The 19,934-nt window shown below is 43.5% G+C and overlaps 1 protein-coding gene across 2 annotated transcripts in view; it reads left to right on the top strand.

Moving 5' to 3' along the window:
• LOC147427505 (elongation factor P (EF-P) family protein) overlaps nt 1-19,934 on the top strand; it is a 112,674-nt gene that overhangs the window by 49,011 nt on the left and 43,729 nt on the right. The gene's annotated exons all lie outside the window — the stretch shown is intronic.

The raw sequence follows: 19,934 nt of genomic DNA, 5'->3' as shown, positions 1-19,934 counted from the left end.
ATGTCGGTGACGATGTCAATGACGACGATGTGACGATGACGCGCTGAAATCGCAGATACTGAAATCTGCGTTTTCTGGGCTGAATCTGCAAACTTTGCGGGATCTGACCGTGCGGCGATGATCTGCTGCGAGAAGGTGAGATATGCGAGGTTTGGGACTGGTACTACAGGTGCTAACTGCTGAAAACTGAAAACGCTGGTCTTCTTGTGGCCTTGTCGCGACGGAACTGCAAAAACGTTGAGGTCCAGGCTGATCCAAAAATGCTATGGGTTGAATTCTGCTGCCTGGGGAAATCCACTAACGCTAGGGGTTGATTTGCTGTCGTCATAGTTGCCAAGAAACGCGTTTCTTCACTCATGAAATGTACGAAACGTTTCAGAAACGTTTTTGTATGAGTTTGGACGTTTCAAAGGTAAAGTCAAGGCTCGTAAGTTTTTGCACGTCAGGCTGTAGCATTGATTTTTTTATCGTTTAAAAAAGTTATGTATTTTGTTTTGCGTGGCCCAGTTTGTTGTATTATGTTTTGCGTGGCCCAGGTTGTTGTATTCTGTTTGTTGTATCTCAGCTTATACCACTTAAACTTACGTACGTTTCTTTAGTTTGCACGAAACTTCTGTTTTGGCGTTTCTTTCTCGGACGAAACCGTTTTGAAGCTTCTGAAAGTCGTTTCAAACGAAACATTTCGAAACTCGGTGGCAACTATGGCTGTCGTGAAGGGGTTCTGCTATGTCTGCTAATGCCGAAGCTGCTCTGTAATGCAAAAACGCCAAGGCTTTGTGTTGCTGTTCTGCTACATCCAAAAACGCTAGGTCTTGCAATCTGCAAAACGCTAGGTCTTCTGATGGGGTTCTGCTGAGAAGTTGTCTGTTGAGCAAGGTGCTCCTGCTGCCTCTTCTGCCAGAAAGTGCTAGCTTTGGTTTGCTTATATATTATCTTAGCAAAATTGGCCTACCTAGTTCACTTAAAAATAATAAGTGAAAAATGTCAAAAATAGGGAAAATAGGTCTATGCACTGTAAAAATGCTACTGATAGAATGTGATTGGAATCTAATGGTGATGCTGTGTGCAACTAGAGGATATGCATCTAATCTAAGTGTCTGGACATGCACGGTCTGCGAACACTCACAAAAGTGCCATCACTTTCTATCCTAGACTGACTTGACTGAACTGAAACCTCGTCATGCTGTAGCTTGTCCACGGACACATAGGGTTGGGTGTATCACGTGACATCCCCTCCTTTTCAAAGTGAGGTAATGGTACCAAACTGTATGGCGTCGAGGGAGATCGTCAATAGCATCCGGAATCCTGGGAAGGACTCTTCGCCGGCCCACTCTGATGCGTGGGTTATGTGATACTTTAACTTCATAAAGGTCTGCAGCGCTTGCTTCTTTGGGCCGCACCGAAAATGACAACGGCTTCTGTAGCTCCTTCAATGCTTCAACATTGTCTATGGACGTAGGTCCATCTTCTTCAAGAATCTCCAAGGCTCAAAATTCCTAAAACCACTTCCAACACAAAAACATGAACATATCCATTCCATGTAAAGTAACTGGAAAAAATTTCGTCTTCCTAAAAGACTGTGCATGCAATGTAGATGAACAAATAGACGGAGTGCCAAACCGTTCACCACACACACGCAAACAATGAGATCGAATCTTGTCTTGCTGATCTAAATCAATCAACTGTGGCAATTCACAACGGAAATTCTGATGCTTGATGCTCATATTTTCTTGTGCTCTTCCTACAACTGTGTCATGCCAAGGAAGAGACATGGAATGTGACTTCCTTGAATGCATACTTTTCAGCTTTTCATGAGAAATCTGCATACATTTCTGCTCATTTATGAGTGAAACGTGCTCAACGTACAATACTGCATGCCTATAAAAAGGGATCACATAAAGACGTGGACTAAAATAGGAAACGATCACGAATGAAACACTCGAACAATGCGTGCTGACTAATCATTTAAACACATAGTACTTCCTGTGAGGGTTCTTTGGACCTAGGCTCGAGAGCCAAGATCAGATCTTCCGAATCTATCGAATCTTCCTGTGGGGGTTCTGTGGACCTCGACTCGAAAGCCAAGATCAGTTCTTCATGATTGATCGAATCTGCAATGAGGTTAGCTTTACTAGAAAAAGTGTCAACCAAACCATCATCCTTATGAACAATCATATCTTAATCATGCAAATCATCAAGCTATCTCTGAGACTGGCTCTCCCCCGATGTCCTCAGCAAGCTCTCTCTATGTCTGCGCAGCTCTAGTAGAAACAATCTAAGACATCTCTGATCCTCATATCTCATGACTCTAGAAAATGGTCCAAAACCCTCTTTGAAAAGATAGTGGAAGCGGCCTCGCATCTCATAGTACTGCTGGTACTCTTTGAAATTGGCAAGTCTCAATCTGAAGTTGATGTGAGGATGTATGTATTTGCCAGATAGCACACCGTATCCCATGAGCTAAGTGTGTATCCATGTATGCGGGACTAGTCACAAAACCGTCCTCTGTGAGTTGGAGAAGATGCTCTCTATAGAAAGCCATCTTCGTGCCCAACTCCTGTGTTGGCTGTATCCATGTGCTCCTCGTATCCAGCTGAATCAGACCTTGACGTATGAGTCTGGTGATCTCTATCCGTGTAAGAGATAGGGAGGGTGCATCCAAGGAGTATTGGAACGGGGCAATCTATCCATGCTGAAACCATGTGAGTGAAACCATGACGTCATCTGCCCAATACCATCTGAGTGGCTTACTCCAACTTAGTACGCTACGACGCTTGGTAAAAGTGGGACAAGAGGCATTCATGCCTTGTACTGGAACCCTATAGGACGACCAACTATGAACAAACACATGGATACTCTTCGAGTTCAGACAACCTGTTAGTCGGTGGTGGCTCTAGTATTTCCTTGAAGTAGATTAGGGAGTGAGGGCTGTTTTGTGGTTGTGTTGAGCCATATCTGAGGTAGACGTACCTTTTCTCAGGGATGTACTTTTAGATGTTGCTCATCCGGTAGGCTGGCATGAGTTGGGACCCCCATGCTTAGGGTTTCTTGGGGTCTGAGTCTCGAGTGTTCTGCAATTGTGCTACAAAACGTGTCTCTGGTCATTTTAGTGAGTTTTACACATTTTTAGCATTGTATTAGGCTGTTTTTGGGATCATGAGGTTTTGGCCTAGGGCAAAATTGAGTTTGCCCTATATATGTCCCCCCTCCCCCCCCCCCCAAAATATATTTTGGGCATGTAATGCAGTGCAGCGTTGTCAGGAGTTTTTTGGAGCAATGGATTGCGCATATGTACATACCCATGCATGGTGCATCGAATAAAGGATTGCCCATTTTCCAGAGCCAGGTGGTTGCGTGGGGCCCACATGTGTACAGGTAGAACAGCATGTACATAGTGCATCGATTTTCACTATCACCAGTACCAGTGTGTTTTTAGATAATAATGAGGAGTTGGTAGAGCGTAAAACTTCTCGAGGAAGCTATCCGCGGGCCGACGACATGAGGTAAGCAGGTGTATCAGATGGCATCTAGTGGCGTCGGGAGGTCGAATGGGATCAATACTTGCACGTGGATGAGTACGGACACAACGTGGATGTTTTCTTGTGATAATTATGCAGAAAGGTCATCATGAGGACCATATTTTGGGGCCACTTCACGTGGTGACGGGATGCATTATTGGAAAAAGTTGAGTGCCAGGTGTGCAGATGGATGCAGCAAGGTGACAACTATGCACTGCGAGGTCAGTTTTTGGCCTGTTCGGGGTCCGTTTGAGGTCATCTAAAAGGCCAAGGGTGCCCAGGTAATAAAGCTAAGTGTGGGAACTGAAAAAACAGAGAGAAGACAAAAAAAAACCTGGAGAAGAGAGAAGGAACAGCTGCAACTGTGTTTTTGGAGCCTGTTTTGGCCGTAAACTGTTCATCCGAGGGCGGATTTGAGCACTTTGACATTGTAGACTGGGGTTTTGGGCCGTTCCGAACGTGATGACGCTGTCCATTTTGCCAAATTCCTCACTCTTTTTCTGTTGTTTTGGCTGTGTAAGTTTCTCTTATGAGCGAAGCTTCTGCTCCAATTTGTGATTGTATCTGGTAAGTTTTACCTATATTGTGTAAGCTATTTGCCCCATTGGTGTTGGCCCAAGCTCAATTGTATCTAAACATCAGAGACTCTCCTCTTTTGAGCTGAGTTTTTTTTGTGTGTGTGTGTGTCTCTCTGTGTGGAGTGGATAAACAGACAGTCTCTCTCCTCTCACTCCATCGGTGTGTTTCTTGTCTCGGCCATGTGGATTGTGCAAGCCGAGTGGTGCCCCATAGTGTGTGTGTGTATCATTTCAAGAGTGTGTGTCGGGTCGTTATAGAGGCGTTCTGTGTGTTTTCATCCCGCTTACATTCTTTTGACGCCCCCACGAAGGATCTTTTTCGAGTACCTTCTACTTCGAGCTTCAAGCTTCGAGTTTCGGGGTTACAGGTTGCAGATTACATGTTACAGGTTACAGGGACAGGTACAGGTACATGTACAGGTGATTCACACAGGTACAGGTAGCTGGAGTACAGTGATGGTGTCACTTGCAGTTGTTGTGGGTATGCATCATTTGGCACCTGTTTGAGCGCATTGTTTGTTGGTATTGTACGTTACTTGTGGAAACTCTGATTGTACGCCTTTGTGGAGCGATACTTGGTTTTATTTGGCAGTCCCAGCCATTTCTGAGAGTTGGTCTAGAAGATAGTCATTTCTGAGACTTGACTATACGAGATTTGCATAAGCCTTCGTGTGAGGGTCGATAGCGTGAGGTTTTATTGAGCTGGGGGATTCTCAAATGTGGAGATCCTTTCGGTGATACAGGTAGCTGGAGCACCTTTTCGTGCCCTCGCCATAGGTTATGTACTAGTGAGTCCTACTTGATGCTCGGGTTCTATTGTTGACAGTTTATGCATACATATACAGTCTATATTTTGGGTTTTTACTGCTCTACTTCTGGGGAAACTCTGCCAAAATTTTTCCAAGTTGTGATGGCTGGTTTTTTGATCTTTTGAGCCATTTATGTTATGCTGCTGAAATTTTGGCAAAATCAGAGGATAAGACAGGTGTGCTTTCTTGGGAGCTGCATGGTTGACTTTAATGGATGATCAAAATGGCTCTCAATTCACTCCTTTTCATTAACTCAGAGAATCCAGATAAATGTTCATGTGTCCAGGAAGATTTTTTTCCAGCAACGCATAGTCTTTATGTACGGGCCAAGAAGATTAAGAGAGATCCTGGAATGTCCTTTGCCTGTTGTAATTCCGATGATTAACTATGAAAAACTCATTTGATGTGCATGTGTTTGTCCTTATCTAAAGCTGAGCTCCATTGAAGTTTCTGAGGATTGGGTAGTCAAAAGTTTTGGGTTCTTGCATGTGTGTTTGAAGGGGTTCTCAAAGCATTGAAACTTGGGTAGCCATGGCTTTCTCTTATCCGGAGTTTCATGGAAGAAGTGATGAAGATGTGGAAGACTTTTTGGAAAAGATGGAGGTTGCATGCATTAGCAACTAGATTCATGACCCGGCACAAATGTTACGTCTTCTCCAAATTTGTTTGAAGAGTGATGCACGAGTTTGGTCCAAAGCATTTGAAGAGGAGTTGCGTGTGGCTGATCCGCCTGTAAGATTGAGTTGGGACAATCTACGGCATGGGTTGGAAGTGGAGTTTATGAAGATAGAAGATCTTGACAAAGTGTGGCAAGAAGTACAAGGTTTGATGCAAAAGGAAGGAGAGCCAGTAGATGCGTATATACGTAAGTTTTCATTGGCATAGGAGAGGATGCAAGGCCTTAGCACCACAGGTACCCCCACTTGATATGATGAAGGACAGGTTCTTGGCTGGTCTTTGGGAGAATATACGTTGGAGAGTGAATCTAAAGAAGCTTAGGACATATGAAGATGCACTAGATGTAGCAAGGAACAAAGAGTGGAAGCTGAGGAAAATGAGCCAGTTAGGGGTGGAGTCTTTGCCCATGAGGTCTGAATTTCAGCCTATGGACTCTTTACAAGGTCGCATGCCAGGGGTTCATCATGAACGAGTGGTTCCTGTTACTCCTCAGGTTATACCAACAGTGGTCACTATAGCAGTGCAAGATGATGGGCTAAGGCAAGACATGAGGCAAGTGGTAGATTTAATGAAGAATCTCAGTCTAAACTTGCTAGGTCAAGTGGGAAATAATCGAGGTCGAGGGAGGTATGCAAATCAGCCAGGAGGTGAAGAAAGACCTAGGAATGGTGTTGGACAAAGCAATGGTAGGTTTTGGAGGCAGACGCCCACACGTTATAATTGTGGAGAGTTGGGACACATCAGCCCATAATGTGATAAGCCACCAATGATGGGGGGAGACATGTATCCATTACCAAGACAGGTGCTAACTAGGTCAAATGATTATGGCATTGAAATTAAGGGAGAAGAAGGAACCAGTGGATTAACCCAGGAGGAAAAGGGAAAGACCAAAGTGCTAAATGTAGTCACCTTGGAGAAGGCATCAAAGCTAGAGGATACATTAGTGATGCCTATTGGGAAGAGGACCACAGAGGAAAAGGAAGGAAGAAATGCCCCAGGTCCTAGTAAGAAGAAGGGAAAGAGCCATGAAAGCGAGGATGTCAAGGCCAAGAGGAAAAGAAGGGCTCGTCGCAAGTTTCATGTTTCAGATTTTCCACTAGGGGATAGGCAATTAAGCTATGACTTGAAGGAGGATCTGACAAGCAGGAAGGCAGATGTTACTTTTGGGCAGCTTATAGAGATGGTGCCTAAGCTAAAGCGACAGTGGAAGAAGATGGTTAACCCAATGGAGAAAGAGCCAGAGAGAGGTTCAGTAAAGGTGTTGGCAATGGCTGAGCTGCCAGACATTTGCCCAATAGTAGATGTGTGGCATAAAAGAAAAAATTTGGGACAAGGTTATGTGGATGGTGGAACCCAAATATGTGTCATAACACACTCATGCGTTGAGAAGATGGGTCTCACAGTGACTGGGGTGTCAGGCTTTCGGATTAGATTGGCAAACCATCAGAAAGTAAAATGTTTGGGTGTTGTAAAGAGCTTAGAAGTGGAAGCATATGATGCAAAGGCAGTGGTTGATTTTCATGTGATGCCAGTAGGGTTGGGAGCATACCCTATTATATTGGGTAGACCATGGTTACGTGCAGTGAGAGCTGTTCAAGATTGGAGACGTGGTACGATTAGCCTCTATGGAAATACAGGTGCCAAAAAGCTATACAATATGGACACAAGGAAATGATTGGAGGATCTTTATGAAGATGAGGATGAGTCTAGTGATGAAGACTATTCCACAGTGTCTGATGAGGACAGTGATAGTACTACCAGCAGTGATGAGGATGCTGATGTTGCATTTCTTTTGATGGACAAAGAAATCCAGGAGTCTGGTCTAGTTGCATTTGCAAATGAGGTCAAAGATGAAAGTGAAGGACCTTATGGAGTGATTGAAGGGCTGATGCAAACCAAGGTTGAGTTGTCAAAGAAGCAAGAATTAATGACACAAATGATCAGTGGAGACCTCTCAGCTATGGAGAAGGAGATATATTTGCACATGCCGGTCTATGCCAAAGTAATTGATGGTTTTCTTGATGCAAAGTTGATATATGGCATCTCTACAAGTTTTCTTTGGGAACCAGGTGGAAGCTTGATTAAGCTTTTGATGCAAGGAATGCCAAGTGTTTTTGTGTGGGATCCAGGTGGAATGAGCATCTCTTTTTGCTGCTGTTGATCATGAATGATCTAGCAAGCTAGGGGATGGGCAAATTATGTCAGGAGTTTTTTGGAGCAATGGATTGCGCATATATACATACCTATGCATGGTGCATCGAATAAAGGATTGCCCATTTTCCAAAGCCAGGTGGTTGCGTGGGGCCCACATGTGTACAGATAGGACAGCATGTACATAGTGCATCGATTTTCACTATCACCAGTACCAGTGTGTTTTTTATATAATAATGAGGAGTTGGTAGAGCGTAAAACTTCTCGAGGAAGCTATCCGCGGGCCGACGACATGAGGTAAGCAGGTGCATCAGATGACATCTAGTGGCGTAAGGAGGTCGAATGGGATCAATACTTGCACGTGGATGAGTACGGACACAACGTGGATGTTTTCTTGTGATAATTATGCAGAAAGGTCATCATGAGGACTATATTTTGGGGCCACTTCACGTGGTGGCGAGATGCATTATTGGAAAAAGCTGAGTGCCAAGTGTGTGGATGGATGTAGCATGGTGACAACTATGCACTGCGAGGTCAGTTTTTGGCCTGTTCGGGGTCTGTTTGAGGTCATCTAAAAGGCCACGGGTGCCCAAGTAATAAATCTAAGCGTGGGAACTGAAAAACAGAGAGAAGACCATAAAAAACCTGGAGAAGAGAGGAGGAACAGCCGCAATTCTGTTTTTGGGGTTTTTGGAGCCTGTTTTGGTCGTAAACTGCTCATCCGAGGGCGGATTTGAGCACTTTGACATTGTAGACTGGGGTTTTGGGCCGTTCCGGACGCGATGGCGCTGTCCATTTTGCCAAATTCCTCACTCTTTTTCTACTGTTTTGGCTGTGTAAGTTTCTCCTATGAGTGAAGCTTCTGCTCCAATTTGTGATTGTATCTGGCAAGTTTTACCTATATTGTGTGAGCTATTTGTTCCATTGGTGTTGGCCCAAGCTCAATTGTATCTAAACATCAGAGATGCTCCTCTTTTGAGCTGAGTTTTTTGTGTTTGTGTGTGTGTGTCTCTCTGTGTGGAGTGGGTAAACAGAGTCTCTCTCCTCTCACTCCATCGGTGTGTTCCTTGTCTCGGCCATGTGGATTGTGTAAGCCGAGTGGTGTCCCATAGTGTGTGTGTGTATCATTCCAAGAGCGTGTGTCGAGTCGTTATAGAGGCGTTCCGTGTGTTTCCATTCCGCTCACAGCGTTTGGGCACATTCTCTATGTAGCGTTTTCTCTTGCTTTCATTTTTGTGTGCGGCCACTCTCTCTCTAGCATTGTCATCACCAACGATCTCTCTTTGGCTTTTCTCGAGTGATCTCTCTTCCTCTCTCTAGCGCTGCTTCCTCTCTGCATGTAGATACCCTACACATTGTGTTTTGCGCTTGTAGGTTGTTGCGGTGCCCGCATGGTGGGCGGTTCCCTCTAGGAGTGTCAGGTGCAACGAAATTGAAATGGTGAAGATCTAGGTTTTACACTTCCACAAATCTTTTACTTCTTTTCTTGCTTTAGTGATTGCTTTTAGCTTGAATGATGGTTCCTTTTACTTTCCTTGAAGAGAGGGAATGAGAGAGAGCGGTAGAGATGTGTAGAGGGAGACAAAGAGAGAGAGAGAGAGAGAGAGGAGGAGAATGACACCTGATGGGGTCCCAACCAACCCTCTCAAGGACCCCTAAACCGTTGCCAATGTGGTATTTGCTTTAGATTGCGTAAATGGAATGAACACACATGCAATACCTCAAGTGCAGACTCTACTGGCTCGAATACAGAATGTCGCCGTGGTAACTCTTCAAGATGAAGCACCCTCGGGCTGATTTGATGCACCTTCGGATCCGTCTCGATGTGGGATTGCAAATGGTCACCAAGGGGTGAATTGCGCTCCCGATGTGAGAGGAATGAAGAGCTGAAAATGCAGATCTCGATGATGGGCAGCAATGGTAGCGCTCGATGTGGCGAGGGAATGGCCAAGGAAGGGCTCAATGGGTTGCGGAAGTACCACACCGCATCTGAGAGGCTAGCGCTCGTGTATCTCACGCACCTCTGGTGACGGAAGGGCTGAAAACTGAAAACACTGGCTGATCTGCTGTTGTTGCACTAGCGCTAGGGCTGAAATCTGCATTCGCTGGGGACCTGCTACAAACGCTAGGGTTGGATTGTAGTTGATGAAAAACGCTAGGCTGGATCTCTGCAAAACGCGAAGGCTGATCTGTTGCTCTTCTAGCGCTTCCACAACTTGTCCAAATTGATGGGTTAATTGCTCTCTTTATAGGCAAAGTTTGGGGTTAATAAATCACTTAAGGGCTAGGTAGGGCAAAACTTACGTCAAATCCCTTAAAATAAATCATTAAAATGATTTATTAATAAGTTTGACAGGGGGCTAGTTTTTGGGTGAACAACTGCACGGGAATCCAATTGACGCGGGGAATGGCTTGTTGGATTCTTATAACCTAAAAGTACATGCACGTCATGTGAGATGCCCACCGTAATGTAACAACATCTGTCAAACTGCACGTGCAAACCATTTATGCAAGAGGGTTTCAAAACTTGGAAACCTAATCTAATGGACTTGTCCAGATATGCAGGTCCTGCGAACGGGCTCACAAAATTGTTGTTACTAATCCTCCTAGGATTCTAGACACTCCTATCTAGTGATAGGTGGAAAATTGGCTATGGAAGTCGATGTAGGATGTCCACATGGCATATAGAGCCATGTGCACGTGACATTCACTCCTGCTTAAGGTGATGTACAGGTACGGAGGTGCATGGCCTCTTTGTAGCAAATCTGGATAGATGATGAAATATTCCTCGTCTATCCAAGCAACTTCATGTGTTCCTCGATCCTTGAACTTCAGGAAGTATTATGTAACAAACTTGGACACCCCAAGTTTAGATTCTGTCGCGACACAAAAGAGATTCACTTCAAAACACTTCACAATTCAAGAGTCGACACATCTCGACATAGTTCCGTGCCAAGAGAGATTGGCACCAAAGATGGGGCCCCTTTCGGTATTTCTTTTATATTAATCTTTGAGCAAAGTACAACTCCCGCGGGTGCTCGCTCTCAGAATCTGCGTCCAGATGCTCTGAGAAGTGAGACCCTTGGGATTTATTTATTGTTACAAGGGATGCCAAAAGCAGAGCCCCAGAATTATGTAAACTCAAAAGCGTCATGATCCAAAAGCTGCCAGTAATGGCCAGCAATGCCAAAAGCGGAAATTCCTTACGGATTTGCAACGTCAGCAGTCCGCGCGTTTTGCGGCCGTCTGTACTGCAGTCAGTACAATAGCCATGACAACAGGTCCTTCGCTTTATTTTAATGCCTAGGTGTCTCTTTGGCCCCTCGGCAATTGTGCATATGTTAGAAGTAACTTGTTAAGTGGTAATGCTACGTTATCAATTTGTGACATATTGCCTTGCTTGCTTCTTTGTTTCGTCTTTGAATTGATGCAAAAGGATCTATTCTTGTTGCGTAACTTCGACTTCATCGATTATCCCCGGTTTCTCCTCGTTTGGAACGCTCCTTGGAGGTTCACCATGAAACAATTGAAGCCAAGAAACATGGAAAACATTATGCATTGTTTAAGAAGGTGGCAAACGTAATTGCATGGAAACATCATTTACCTTTTTGATGATAAAAAACGAACCATACATACGAAATGAGAGTTTAGGACACCTCTTATCAACTTACTAAAGACGTTGCTTTATCATCCTTAAAAACACCTAGTCACCCTCCTTGAATGAGACATGTGTCGATCCTTATTAGCATGCCTAGAATAGGTCTCTTGAGCCTTGCTAAGCCGAAGCTTAATACTGTCGAGTACCTTTGCATAGGTTTGACTAACACAATTACCATCATAATATTTGGAAATGGACCTAGTCAACAAAGATTGAGAAGGTCGGGCCAAACATAGCTTCATATAGAGTACAACCAGTTGCACTAGAGAAAAAATCATTGAGGACAATCTAAACTAATGGCAAATATTGTTCCCACTTAGATTATTTATCATGATCTAACGGCAAATATTGTTCCCTTTAGATTGTTTATCACGAACATACGATTTGAGAACATTAAATGCCAACTGGTTGTAAATTTTAGGTGACATCTACAAGACTGCTTTCCGGTCCGAGTGAGAGTAGTGGGAGTTTGTTGTTATGCTTTTTGGATAGATAGGTGCTGTGGGAACTTTCAATCATCTCATGGTAGGTCGTTTTGGTGACATGATCGGCATATGTGTGTTTATTTTCTTTGATGACATTCTCATTTTTTCTACATCATGGTAACAACATGCATGGAATGTATAGAAGGTTTTAGCCCGTTTAAATGAGTGCCGGCCATATATTACAGCCAAGAAGCCGGAATTTTTTCTGACTGAGGTTACTTTTTTGGGCTATATAAACTCTGCACCCCTGTCTCGTTGGACCCCGCAAAGGTAGAACATAAATAGCATATAATATGTGTTAATTTTTAGATTTGTGTCAAGCATATAGTTGGCATATGGATTTTGCACGCATTGCGGCATGAGTGCATGATGTTTTGAAAGGGGTTTAGACTCGTTGTCAGTGCGTTGTCTTACTCGAGCACTTCCTGTTCGTTTCTCATTCTTGCCTCTTGGGATGATCCCTTTGAGGTATGGACGGATGCGAGCAACATCGTCATAGGAGTTGTGCTGCAGCAACATGGCCGTTCAGTTGCATTTGTTAGTAGGAAGCTAAACAATGCAGTAAAGAATTATTTAGTGTACGATAAGGAATTGCCATTGATTTCCTAAAGCATTGGAAGCATGCTTTGTATGGTAGAGATTCTAGTGTTCATACCAATGATCAAGCCCTCAAGTGGCTCAATCCTATGTCTAGTGCACATGGAGGACAGCCAGGCAAGGCGGTCACAATTTTTAAATTTTGTTAGTAAAGCTAACCCTGTTGCAAATGTGTCTCACAAAGGATAAATTTTGGCTCTTGAGTCAAGTTCCACAATCTCCATTCATGGAGTATTTTTTAACAGCATGAGAAATTGATAAATAGATTCCGAGGTTAGTAAGCAATGGTTGCAAGCTCTTGCCGCACAAGGACTCAACAACTATCTCATTCGTGATTCTCTCGTATTTTCGTCATCGTCTTTGTGTGTTACCTTCTCGTAGGCAAGCCATATTACCTTCTCGTAGGCAAGCCATATTGCACGATGTACATGATTGACTCACGGATGTGCACAGAGATATGAGTACCATTTTAGAAAAAGCAGAAAGATTCTATTATTGGTCTAAAATGCGGAAGGATGTGTTTAGATACGTTACACAATGTTCCATTTATTATAAAGTTAAGGTCCTTAGGGGAAAGCAGCAAGGTCGTTGATGACGCGGCCTATTCCCAAAGACCCATTTCAGGACATTTCCATGGATTTTGTGACTAATCTGTCAGCTAGTTTGCATTCAAGGAATACACTGTGTTTAATAATCGTTGATCATTTCATCAAGTTTTGCATGCTCATTTCTTGTAAGGCCACAATCACAACACAAGTTGTAGCACGTTTGTTCATTAAGCATTGGTATCCCCTTTATTATTTGCCAAAGTCGATTGTGTCAGATAGAGATGTCAAGTTTAGGTTGCATTTTTGACAAGGACTCATGAAATTTTTTGGCACCGAGTTAAATTTTTGTTTGCATTTCATCCACAGTCTGATGGTCAAACTGAGATTTACAATCAGTTAACCTTTGATGTTTTGAAGTCATATGTGCATGATCAATGGTCTCATTGGGAGCACTCCCGTTAGTACAAGCAGTTTTGAATGACCTCTATTCCAGTGCCATTGATAGAACTCCGTATGAGATAGCATCTGGCCATCAGTTCTAGTCTGCATTGACTAGATTGGTCAGTCAGTTGCCCGATGCCAATATTGAGAGCTAGACCTTGGATGAGATTACTGAGAGTGAAGTTTCGGCTAAGCAAGGCTCAAGAACCTTATTCATGGCAGGCTAACAAGCATCGCCAGGATGTTACTATCAAGGAAGGGGATTGCGTGTACCTTAGAATCATGAAGCAACGTCTTAAGCAAGTAGGAAAGAAGTGTCAGAGGTTGCCTTTTAGGATGTATAGTCTATTTTTAGTCATGAAAAAGATAAATGATGTGTGTATGAAATTGCGGTTGCCTAACTCATGGTCAATGCACAACATTTTCCATGTCTGTTGGTTGAAGTTGTGTCAAGGAAGGAGATTCTTTGAGAAGACGAACTCGAGATCGTAGACAAAGCTGAAGTCATGGAGCCTAAACATATTTTCATGCATTGCTTTTGGCATGGCTCAAAGAAGCAAGCGTGACACTTCTTTTTGCAGTTCAAATATAGCGGAATTCACGAAGTAATGTGGGCCGACAAAGATTTCTTCACAGATGACTACAAGGAATCCATGTAGCTCGGTACCGGTACCTCACCTTAAAAAGGGGGGCATGTCACGTGCATATCTAACCCTATGTGCATGTGCACAAGCTAACTCCTACTTTTAGTGTTTATGAGAGCCTAGGAAGTGTTCTCGTATCTTTGTGAGCCTGTATGTAGGACGTGCATGTCTAGGCACTTTAGATTAGTTGCATACCCTTTGATTGCACATGATCACCGCCGGTGTCTACTAGGTGTAGACTTTGGGCAGTGGTCGCATTTAGTCAAAGTATCTGGCCTAGGTAGTTTATAACATACGAGGCACCTCTTATAAATAACTCAATTATTGATAAGTGACATGCCAGCTAATTATTAGTCGTGGAGTTTGGTTTGGGATTTCCCTACGTGACCTTGCAAGTCCTATATAGTTGACCCCTTGGGTCACCATTTCAAGCATCAAGTCAGTACTACAATTGTAGATCCAAGTCATCCTAATTAGCGCTTTCAGTTTTCAGCCCTTAGCTTTGCAGATACAAGCATCTACCGCAACATCCCATGAACATTGCAACATCTAGATCCATTGTATCAACATTTGTGTAATCTAAAGAAAATACCTCTCTAGCAATAGAGAGGGGGGGTTCTTGGAGGGGGGTTTGGGACCCCACCCAATGTTAGTCTTCTTTCTCTCTGTATCACTCAGAGAACCTCCACTCACAGTATCTCTCTTCTTTCTTTTAGTCTTTGCACATCTCTCTCATGAACTAAAAGGAACCTTGTGTACGTATTGAGCACTCATCTTGAGTTATTACCTTAAATCACTTCCGCTGTACATTACAACATGGCTTGCATTTGTGGAGTATGCATCTCTCATAGAGATTTGTGATACTTTGGTTGGTTTCATATCTATTTATGCTCCTACTCAGCCGAGAGAACAAGCTACCTTGCGGATAGAGATTTCTTGTGCATTACCTATTGTGGATACTAGGGTTGTTGGAGGTGCCTTCAACAACATTATGTTGATAGATGATTGGCAGGCCTCCACTCCTTCAGCTTTGTCCTCCATAGCCTTGTGTGAGCAGAATGTGTGGGAGTGATTCATTTTAGCTATACATGTAGTGGATGCTTGGCATATTCCATTCTTTGGTGATATGGGCATCCATGCCATACGGGCATGTAATAACAAAATGAACTACAATGCTTCTGGCCCCTCTTGGGACTTTTAAGAGGTATAGCTACAATAGGATTGCAATACATAAAATAAGAAGTGGCTAATCTGAAAATTGGTGTGTTCACTTCTTGGGAAGTGGGGTATAGAACTCTTTAATGATTGCTTTGCCTCCTTTGTAGAGTGTCCACTTGTTGTTTCTTGCTTCTTTCATTCTAGCCATTTTTGCTGGTCTATTCTTCAGCTGCAGAGGCGGCATCTCCTTTGCTATCCACACCTTTGTTCCCTTGTGATTTTGTCTACTTTATCAAATTTATCATATAATGCGACCTTAGCTCGTGTAGCTTTTACTATGATGGAGTAGGGATCCCCGGGTCCACAAATGGGACTACCCTCCCGAGTTGTGCTTTGAGGACATCTATGTCCAAAAGGTAATCATCCTTTATTTCCTTTGCAATGTCTTTGCTATCTCAACATATGTCTTTGATATTACTTCATTCAGAAATTGTTCTGTACTAGATGAGTTTACCTTTAATATTTTGTCATTCGATGCTTGCTGTAATCGCTGTGGCATGAGGATCTCTCTTGCTTGTTACTCCTATGTCTTCATAACTTGCATCTATAAACTTCATGAAACATTTTAAGCGTTTCAAAATTTATTTTGGACGTTTCAAAGGCTAGTGCTCTATACTTCGTCCCAAAGCATGTGTCATGATATCTGTATTACTTTGATTCATGTTTTGAACTTCAACGTGCCTGTTTACTCTCCAATGGGTTTGTGTACCAATGGGTAGTATGTGTAAGCTTTGCACTTACATGTTTATGGTTTGTTATTCATGGTTGGTGACAAAACTTCTGTAGTGGTGTTTCACAGTCTAACAAAACTGTTTCGAAACTTTTGGAACTCGTTTCATACGAAAGGTTTCGAAACCTTATGGCTACTATGCATAGCCCTCACATTGTTCTCTCATTTTTGTGATTCCTCTGGGTGATAGGACATTGAGCATCTGCAGAGGTCTCTTTTGTACACAAAATACAGCCCCTTTTGTGTGTGTGTGTGTGTGAGAGAGAGAGAGAGAGAGAGAGAGAGAGAGAGAGAGAGAGAGAGAGAGAGAGAGAGAGAGAGAGAGAGAGAGATGAAATGAAATGTTATATTAACGTCTTCAAAAGGCCAAAGTGACCTATGAGACCAGAAAGTTACAATGTGGTGGATCTGATACAAAGTCCGAGGAACAAGATGACAAAAATGAAATGACAGAAAATGAATGAGAGAGAGAGAGAGAGAGAGAGAGAGAGAGAGAGTGTTGAACGCTGCTGCGTTGTTGCTCTCCCCACGTGCCGTCTCTTTACGCGAATGGTGGACGCCGCCTCCAGGTGGGCTGCCTCTCTTGTGCGCCGATCTTTCTTTCGCATCCTTGCTGCCTCAGCTTTGGTTGACTACTTGTGGTTGGGGTGTGTGTGCGGATATGTTTGATTAATCTGCTTGTATGTTGCTTGTTTTTTCTCTTGTTTGATGGGTAGTTTAGGTTTTTCTGCCTCGCCTTTAGATTTGTACCATATTTTGCTTCTGCTTGCACGTTGAAGAATGTCATAGCCTTGTCGAAGAATGGGTATGTGGGATGGTTTCTGCCTCGCCTTCAGATTTGCACCATATTTTACTTCTGCTTGCAGGTTGAAGAATATTATAGCCCTGTTGACTGCCAGAGATGCTATCTTTTGCGGATTTTTGGTGCAGTCTTCTCTTGGTGGTGATGTCTCTTCAACTTGGATACGCCGTTGTATACGGCCTTGGAGACCCGGAGTTGGCTATCGAAGATTCTTTGGTGGAGTTTTTGGACTCCTCTCGATGTGAGGGTGGCCTGTTTTTGCTTCAGCTCTCTGCTACTTTCTTCCCTTGCTCCCTTGCTATGGACAACGATGGACCTTGGCGTTTGGCGTTCAACCATCCTGATTCATTTTTATAGATGCACCTTTGGATATGTCTCATTTGTCACCCTTTATGTGTTTCTTGGTGAGGATTTGGATGAATAGCGTGCTGCTTTTATTTAGGGGTAGAGAGACATCCACTTATTTGGAATGCATATGTAATAGATTCAGAGGGGTGACAGCTAGTAGAGGACGCGATGGGAGGATTGTCTCGATAACATCTTTACGTCGTTGATTGGAGGCTTCCTTGGTTGGTGCAAAGGTCATTGGAGCTACCTATGGGATTTGCAAAGGGGTAGCTACATATGTGCGAGAGATTGATGCGGCTATTCCTGCTGGTTGGCATGGCCTCGTTGGGGGATAGACTGTTTTACTCTCTCATCAGGGTCGGTGGGCATTTTGTTTATCCTTTTAATCAGGACACAGGATTTTGACATTGCCGAGACCGGCCACCATGGCTACTGCATAAGACTGGCTTTTCAGGGTGAGGCATCTCTTGATGAGTGCCTAGATGCTCTTTGGTAGCTTGATCAAGTGTCGGGCTTGTTCAGGAGGCGTTCGTGTTGGCCTTGTTTTCACAGCAGAGGGGGCACCACTTTGGAGGTAGTGGATTTGGTAGGGACAGCCGCTGATTGATTTGAACTGGGATTCTCTTGAGTAGAAATGACCTTTATAGATTGATGGGGCCCCTCTTTCCTGTTTTGAGTACACTGTATCCCTTGAGAGAAGGAGCACCTTGAGGACAAGATGCCCTCCTCATTGTCCACGTCAGTCAATGCATTTCTTTGGCCTTTCAACGACAGTTTTGGCCATACATTTGGACTATCATGATCAGCTGTCGGATATGTTATTTCATTTGGATGATTGTGCATGCAAGATTGCCTGATGGCACTTGGACTGCGATTATTGGTCATGATCCGACTTGCTAGCAATTTACTTTTCAGCATGAGTTCTCAAGGCAAAGTCTGTAGGATCAGCCAGTGTGGAGGGCGGTTTGTTGTTTGTTGATCAGAGTAGGCATTCATGATACGTTTGTGACTTGGGGCATTTGCATGGCTTTTGCCATTTCTAGGGTCACACACTCTTTTTCAGGGCTCTCCGATTGTGTCGATCTTTGTGCTTACATGATTGCAATAATAGATCGGACACTCTATGGATGGTTCTAGATACTGTCCATCAGTCAGACTTCTCCCAGAGGGATGCAATTTCTACTACGATTTGTAGCATCACTTTATGGACCATATGGAAGTCTCGTTGTGCCCACCTTCTGGCCCCAATCTTCCCCAACATTGACCACTTTGACAGCTATTTGGATTGAGTTGTATCATACTCTTTGCAACCAGTGGGAGACGTCATTGGGCTTCTCTAGAGCAGCAGAGAGTCGTAGATACTCTTTCCTTAGGACATGGGAGAGATCTTCAATCCTTATTAGTCTAGACCATGGGCACATCACATGGCATTACACACCTCCCTAGTGGTTTATTCTTGCGTTCTTCATATATGTCACCTTGATGCACACATAGCACTCTTACATTGTACTCCCCGTTTTGTACATCCTCTGGGTGATAGGCCTTTGAGCCCCAGAGGTCTCTTTGTATGCAGTATAAAACTTCTTTTTGGGGGGGTAGAGAGAGAGAGAGAGAGAGAGAGAGAGAGAGAGAGAGAGAGAGAGAGAGAGAGAGAGAGAGAGAGAGAGCGCTTGCCGACATATCTAGTCTTCATGCCTACTTTATTAGGATATAGACTGGGGCACTCTATAGATGATTCTAGATGCAGGTCACCAGTTCGACGTCTACTAGCGGGAGATACAAACTACAACATCACTCTTTGGACCATGTGGAAGGCTCGTTGTGCTCACATTCTGCTTACATTCTGCTTCCCCTACATCCACCATTTTGACAACCATTGGATGCTGTTGCATACTCTTCGTAGTTAGTGGGATACTTTAGCAGGCTCCTCCAAGGCAGCGGAGCAGCATAGATACTCCTTTCTTCACACATGGACGAGATCGTCAATTATTTTGAGTTGGGACAATGCTCCCATCACATGGCATTATGCACCTCGCCATTGTTTCATTTTACACTCATTGTACAGGCCACCTTGATGTTCACATAGCCCCGTAGTGGCCAAGAAACTCATTTCTTCAACTAAGAAACTTCCCAAAATGTTTTAAGCGTTTCATAACTTGTCTTGGATGTTTCAAAGGCTAATTCTTGTACTTCGTCCCAAAGCACGTGCTATGATATTTATATTCCTTTGGTTCACGTTTTGAACTTCCAAGTGCTTGTTTAAACTTTATTCTCTCTAAGTCTTTCACAATGGGTCTGTGTACCAATGGATAGTATGTGTAAGCTTTGCACTTACATGTTTATGGTTTGTTATTCATGGTTGGTGATAAAACTTGTGTATCGGTGTTTCACAGTCTAGCAAAGCCGTTTCAAAACTTTTGAAACTCGTTTCATACGAAACGTTTCGAAACATCATGACCTCTACGCGCGCATAGTCCTCAAATTGTTCTTATTCTTTTATTTACTTCTTCTCGGTGATAGGACATTGAGCATCTCTGAGTTCTCTTTTGTACACAGAATTCAACCCCTTTCCTTAAACACACACACACACACACATACACACACACAAAATATATGGAACATAGGATGCATGCTGACAACATTCCATGATATTATGGACACACAACCACACAACAAACATATGCTTACATAGTACCATTGGAAAAAAGACGCAGTTTTTTAACAAGCTT

Source organism: Adiantum capillus-veneris, chromosome 23 (assembly GCF_014529385.1).
Source record: "Adiantum capillus-veneris isolate H3 chromosome 23, ASM1452938v2, whole genome shotgun sequence".
Taxonomy (NCBI): Eukaryota; Viridiplantae; Streptophyta; class Polypodiopsida; order Polypodiales; family Pteridaceae; genus Adiantum; species Adiantum capillus-veneris.
This window is presented reverse-complemented; position numbering and strand designations above follow the sequence as displayed.